Below are 6,984 nucleotides of genomic sequence, written 5' to 3' on the forward strand. Positions count from 1 at the left end.
CCAACGATCCAGTGATACGGAATTCTACCGCGACACTATTTAGTCTGTTGGTAATCGAAGATAACAAGATACAAATCGCGAGGTCCGAAATTAGGGCACGAAACTCCGAGAGGGAAGAAGGATGTCGCTACCGCGTTGTTCAATCTATCAATCGTCGGGATCTTCAGTGGAGATATGTTTATGATACAATGGATCAACGAAAGAGATTTTGATTCTGGATCTACGGTGACAGTGTAAGGCGTCGATTGATGACATAGGTACGGTGGTTGTTGAAGGGCGGAGGGAGGTGGTCAACGGAGAGGGGAAGAACACGATACATTGAGAGAGAGAGAGAGAGAAAAAGAAAAGATACTGATTGATATTTCAATTAATAAGTAATTTGATTTTTTTTAATTTTCTTATACCATATTTACCCCTGTGATGTATTGTTAAAAACCTAATATACCATTAAATTTACTTATATTTACAAAGTATGCCACTAATTATATAATCCGTCCAAAAAATTGATCCAACGTTCCACTTTTAGTTCTCGGGTTCTCGGAAAATTTTGAGTTCTCAAATGATCATTCTTTTATTTATTTATATATATATATATATATATATATATATATAAATAAAAGCCTACTGTTCTAGATTTAGAGGAAAGTGGAAGGAAATCTTTTTTCCTTGATGGTTCAAGCTTATCGATCGGGTATTTAGTCATATTTGAATGGGATGCTTCATTGGGTCGGGTGTTGTTGGGCTTTGGGTAGTCCATTTCCCACATCTATTAATCTATACTGAGAAGAGACGAAAGAGGGATAGATGGAAATCATTCCATTATGTTTGTGTGCCGATGGACACCTCCATCTACACTCCCCACCTCCTCTTTTCTTTCATATTTTTCCAAGAACATTTTTGCATTGTCCCCCTCCTTTATCTTCTTCCACAAGAAAAATCACGATCTTTGGTCCGGCGGCTCTCCCTCCTACCTTTTGCTTTTACTTGCTACGACTTTCTTTCTTCAAATTAGGAGGAAATTAACTATGAAGACCAAGGATATCGACTTGTCCCCGCCTCCCATCCCGTCGTTTTTGATAACCGTTCTCCACCGCTCTGCATTTTGATGATAGATTTTGGGTTTTCGCTTTGTTGATTGTTTGTTTTTTGACGATAAATTAGGTGCTGCCTGAACCACCACCGCTCCTTGGTTTTCCAGAACATACGGATACAATGTTTTATTTCTCTTGGTACTCACATCTCCTCCTGCTCACATTTCATATTCCTAAACCACATTCAACGAAACCACATTCAAGCGAGAAAGATGACAGAATAATTGATTACTTTACCTCCTACTTTGAGTTAAACGACGTACATCTAACAACATGGATAAGGCTCCAAAGGAACCGATGAATGCTCAATTACGTGTTGAACTTTTAGGGTTTGCACATCCGGCCTCAATCCGGTATGTCATATTTCTTTTTTGTATCACCAATATTGCACGTGGATCCATTTCCTTCTTACAAATTAGGGTTTTTTATGGGATTGGAAGTTATGGAGATGGAAAGGTGCACTCACGGTGTTGTTGGATGATATGTCAGACCGTATAAGTGTTTTTTACATGTTTGATTAGCAAAAGCTGAAATAAAATAGTTCCTCATCCTATGGGTTGTGTTTTTTGGTTTAAATTTCGATTATAAATTGGGGCATCCTCTTTGTATCGCCTCCACTATTTTTATTTCTTTCTACCCGATGGATTTACGCCAATATGGTTGAATTTTTGGCTCTATATCATCAAAAGAATAGAAGAGAATTTTTGTTCTACTTCATTGTGTTAAGTTTTGTCGTCTCTCTAAATTCCTTTGGTTTTATTTTATAGATATATATTATGTTATAATTTTAACCTAATGTATTTGTTGTTCTTCCCCTGTACTAGGTCTTCTTCAGGTTAATGGACGAGAGCATTAAGGAAACATTAACGGGTAATTATAACATTTCGCTATCTTGAATTAATTATGTTATTCAACATTCTTTAACGCCTTCGTTCCCGAGTTTAACAAAAGAAAAGAAGAGAAGAGTTTAACAAAAGAAAAGAAGAGAAGAGAAAAAAAAGTCATGAGAAAAAAGAAATGAAAACAAAATTTTCTTTTGTCTTCCCGAGTTGAAGAGAAGTGGAAGGAAAATGAATCATTTTGTTCTTTCTTTCCAAATCCTCCCAAATCGGAAGGAAAGTTAGGAGGGAAAGTGATCCTCCTATTTCCCTCCACTTCCTTCCACTTCCATCCTTTAATGAAACTCGGGAACACCAATTTTTTTTATTTTCTTTTCATTTCCACCCATTTCCTTTCATTTCTCTCGTTAAGTTGAACTCGAGAACGGGGTGTAAGTGCTCCAATAGCTCCAGGAATACTGCAAGGTTCATTATATCATCAAAAAGATGAAAATGCCCATGTATCATACACACATAGTTTAAAGAAATATTACTTTAAATGAAAAATACATGTTATGGGTTCAGAACTTCAGCTTATGAACAATTGATCTGATTTTCCTATTGTCAGACCACATTTGTTGCCTCTTGACAAGCTACTGAGAAATTATAATTTTCCTCAAAGAGCCTTCCTATCATGGTAAGAAAGTTTATGTGTACCGTGATCATATAAATAAGATATTTTATAAAGTTGATGAAATAATTCAACCAAAAAAATTGTTACATGATTGAGAATTTAAAAAAGAGAGAAGAACGAGTAAACCCTTTCATTTCCAAATCTGTTTAGGTTTATTTTTTCTATGATATCACGACTACTAATTTTCTAATTATGACAAATGCCTGGGGTCTTCCAACAAATCACTTCTATTACTTGTTTGAGAAAAATGGTATTATAATAAATAGTCAGCATACCCATTTTTATACCTTGCCATAATGATACATCCATGGAAGGACTTTGAGATGGATGTGATCCATTCTTTTGAAGCTTATAATGAGATATGTTTTGAAAGAGAAGGAAGTTGTCGATTTGAAAATGAATGTGATTCATATGAGTTTTAATGAGCCCAATCTTCGTGGAATAAAAAACAATAGATGAGTTGACCGAGTTGCTTGTTGGAAAAGCTATTGGTATTCGTTTGTTAACACTTGTTGAAGATTGTTCAATGTATACGGTCCAAATGATATTGAATCTGGTGTTGGAAGGTATTTTCTTTATTTCTCTCTCTCTCTCTACATGCCTGTGAATTTGGTATAAGATGAATAGAAACTTTTTGATTTAGTTTTATCATGACACTTTCTACTACTCTTTGTTACAAACTTCACTACTTCATCAAAATATATCTATGGTTCAAAAATGTATATTTTCTCAAATCCCCATTCCCTTTGCATTATTTGATTGTAAAATTAATTATTGTAATAAACTAATAATAATATGGCTTTAAAATCTTGATATGGTGTACTTCTCTTCTTTCACCATATGACATCACTTCTTTCATCGCATGGTTTGATTTTTTCTGCTTATTATCAACCATGTGATTTTTAGTGATTTAGATGAATATTTATAACATGTGAAAGGCAATAGATTTAATCCCAAGTCGAGAATGCAAGTTATTCCTCTTGCACTTAAAAGGCTAGATAACTTTAGATGAAGCATATATTCGCCTCGATCTTCATTCACATAGTTATAATATAACTATTTTTTATATATGTTTCGAGGACATATGCGCTTGACAATATATACTTCTCATACTGTTTTCATTGGAGAGAGTATATCAAATGGGTTGTACAACTTTTATATCAACATAAGAAAGAAGAAACATATTTATCTGAGGCGTGTAGTTGATTTTTTAGTTAACATTTTTGTTCTTCAAACTCTTCTTGTTATTAGGATCATAATGACAAATTGTTTTTATTGTAAATTGGTGTTGAAACAGATTTTTGAGTACTCTTAAGATGAGCACTAAAAAGCAATAACTTGTGGAATCGTTTGGGATAACATCCATCAGCCCCAAGAACATCCGAATTTCCATCGGTTTTGATATTATGCCTCCCTAGGAAAGTTTCTTTCAAAATAACATGATAATTTTAGGTTTAAAAATTAATGTAATGTTTCTTGGTATGCTCTAAGATGGGTTTATTGAAGATTGTGTGCTTTGGCTAAGAGTACACGTAGTTGCTGTCACTCGAAGCATGAAATTATAATTCGGTTCCAGAACGGTTGTATATAATGAGAAGTGTTTGGTTCATATATATGGAGTTATTATTAGGGACTTTACAAATGGGTTCAGATTGGATAAGCTTTGCATTTACCAAAATAATATCAATAAGATTTTCTTATTCAAATTTATATTTTTATTTGTGGAACACATCCATTGCAAAGATTATAGTGGACTTTCCACATCAAATGGTAAATCGTTTAAAAGTTGTTTTGCTTTGTAACAACGCATTCTCCAAAGCAACTAGTAATTGATGTTGCATATTGAGTAAAGTGTAAATCCATATAACAGATCCCAAAAATTTATAAAATTTAAGTAGATAATAATATTGCCTTTATGTCTCAAAAATAATGTAAATAAATATGTTCCTTTTGTAACATGCATATAATATACTAAAAAATTATATAAACAATTGGTTTTTTCAACTAAATGAGAAACGTCTCGTTCTAACATAAAGGTCCCGTAATTTGTTACGATACTGGGCCGTTCTTAGGACGGCATTAATATATATATATATATATATATATATATATATATATATATATATATATATATATATATATAGAGAGAGTTATGTTCAAATGAGAACATTTACTGATTTGATAACAAATGAGAACAAATATTGACCACTAATTAATCCTTATTTATTGGGTATGTAAACGTCTAACACCATCAAGATCTGGACCACCATCAAGATCGTCTGTCGACCGCCAAAATTTTCATAACGATGCCGGAATTATGGTAACGACCCCGGAAGCATCGTAACATCTCCGGAACCACCAGATGACTGCCTTTTCATTATATCTGGATATGCTTGGTCGTCATCTCCCTCTGCTCCCACCGTCAAAAACCACCTCTTCCGCTTCTCCTCTTTCTGAATCGTCACCAGATCTCGTTTCACCGGCCACAAGATCGTGATTCCCGATTTTGTTTCACTGGTCACAAGATCTGACCGGATCTAAAGCAGAATGCTATCATATTTGTTTCCTGATCTGGTTTCAGCGACATCCCCACCTCCACCATCAAACTACAATCGTCGGTATCAGGTTTACATTTATTTTATTGAGATTTCCTTTATATTTTGCCTACTCCTCCTTACAAATATTTCTTCCAATCTACAATTTCAGTTACTCGTGAAGATAAGGAGCTTCAAGTCTACTGATAGAAGTAGTTTTAACTAAGCTTAATCTTGATAAGGATATGAAGCTGTTGCTTGATCGAAAAGAAAATGGTCATGTTGCTAATAAATCTAAAGGAAATTTTACTGTTGATAATGTTGTTACAGGTGCATCTCTCCAAAAAATCGATTAGGTTATGTTTTCTTATTTATTAGCTTATGAAATTCCCCTTTTTGTTATGTTGTTTTGATATGAGACCCATTTTTGCGAGTTATTGTTATAAATTTTGCAAATTAATGAGTTTCTTGCTCTAGCTTTCTGGATTTTATGAACTTGCTTATGTTTTGCGGTTACTTGTTGAGTAGATTTTTTATGAACACCAAGTGTTCAATGAAATGCCTTAATGTAAAACCTCCACAAATAAATCAAGAACAAGGTGGTGTATTTATTGTTGCAGTTTGTAGGTACTTGTTGACTGTTTTTTTTTTTTTGCTGAAATAGCATCATTTAGATGTCTCTGTTTAATTTGCCTCTGTTTTTTTGACTGACCTTTATTTCCCCAAACATATTCAACAACTTGAATGTTTGGTTGTTAAGATTATAAATTGGATTTTATGTTCTTGCATAGTTTCCCCAAACATATTTTGATATCTTTGTTTAATTTGCCTCTGTGTAGGACTCGAAAGAGGTGACTTAAAGAGCTTAATGGGTTAAGTTGGCAACTTAACCCTAATAAGTATGAAAGTGACATTTTATTTGAAAATCCTTAACTTTGAACCCTCATTAAGCCAAACATTAAGGCCCTTAGGTTAAATTGAATTTCACATCTCTATAGTATAATAAGTAACCAACAATCATGTTAAAAGTGATAAACTTAAGGCTTAACCATTAATTCCTTTAGAACACCAAAAATGATTTAGAAGATATTATGATCAATTTTCCCAAATCTGTCCTCCAACTTCTAAAATTCGTGAAAGTCAATACGAACATCTAAAAATCATGAGACTTAGTTTTATGGAAATCTTAGTGTGTCTACTTTCTTCAAACTTTGAATCACATTTCGAAATTCCAAATCCTTGAGGGGTAAAATTGGCAATCTTCTCAGGCTGGTCCATGCTGTCACAGATTTCATGCACTGTCTTCAAAAAATCATAATAAATTCATCAGAACTCCAAATGCCAAAATTCCAAAGCCTATAGTTAGATATGGATTTATAGTTTCCAACATATAAAGTGACTGATGTAATTCTTAGTAGATTGATACAGTTTATTCCAAGAGTGTCGAGTGGTCCAGAAAGTGACAACTAAAAGTTACCAACTTGTAAATTTAATATAAAATAAGCCAAAAATCATTAGAATGAAATCTTTATATTTCTGAAAAGATAAAAGGGGGAAATTTACTAATATAATTTTATCAAAATTTAATAATGGGTTGAAATGTAAGAAAACATATCCCAAACAGAGGACTACAATCAAAGAGAAAATAAGGAAATATGTACATAAGTTTTGATAAGAGTAATACAACAAAGCACAAGCTAAATAATGTTATAATTGTTGTGTAGGTTCTTGAAAAGGAAAGGATCTATCTTGCTCACGCTAGCTAATTTTCAAGTTCAATGAGGTGAGTTACACTAAGTCTCCTATTACGTGTACATAATCACATATGATTTATGTGGCTAAGATTC

The 6,984-nt window shown here is 33.2% G+C and overlaps 1 long non-coding RNA gene across 2 annotated transcripts; it reads left to right on the forward strand.

The window, feature by feature from the left end:
- Positions 1-811: 811 nt before the first annotated feature.
- LOC145167076 (uncharacterized) lies at positions 812-4,469 on the forward strand. 2 transcript variants are annotated; one of them, XR_013740890.1, is made up of 3 exons: positions 812-1,444; positions 1,916-3,169; positions 3,901-4,469. It is a non-coding gene; the product is annotated as an uncharacterized LOC145167076 (long non-coding RNA). The 2 variants fall into 2 exon arrangements; XR_013740889.1 differs by lacking the exon at positions 3,901-4,469 and having other exon boundaries at positions 1,916-3,248.
- The last annotated feature ends 2,515 nt before the right edge of the window (positions 4,470-6,984 follow it).

Source organism: Lactuca virosa, chromosome 3, assembly GCF_052849685.1.
Source record: "Lactuca virosa cultivar CGN04683 chromosome 3, Lactuca_virosa_CGN04683_v6, whole genome shotgun sequence".
Classification (NCBI taxonomy): Eukaryota; Viridiplantae; Streptophyta; class Magnoliopsida; order Asterales; family Asteraceae; genus Lactuca; species Lactuca virosa.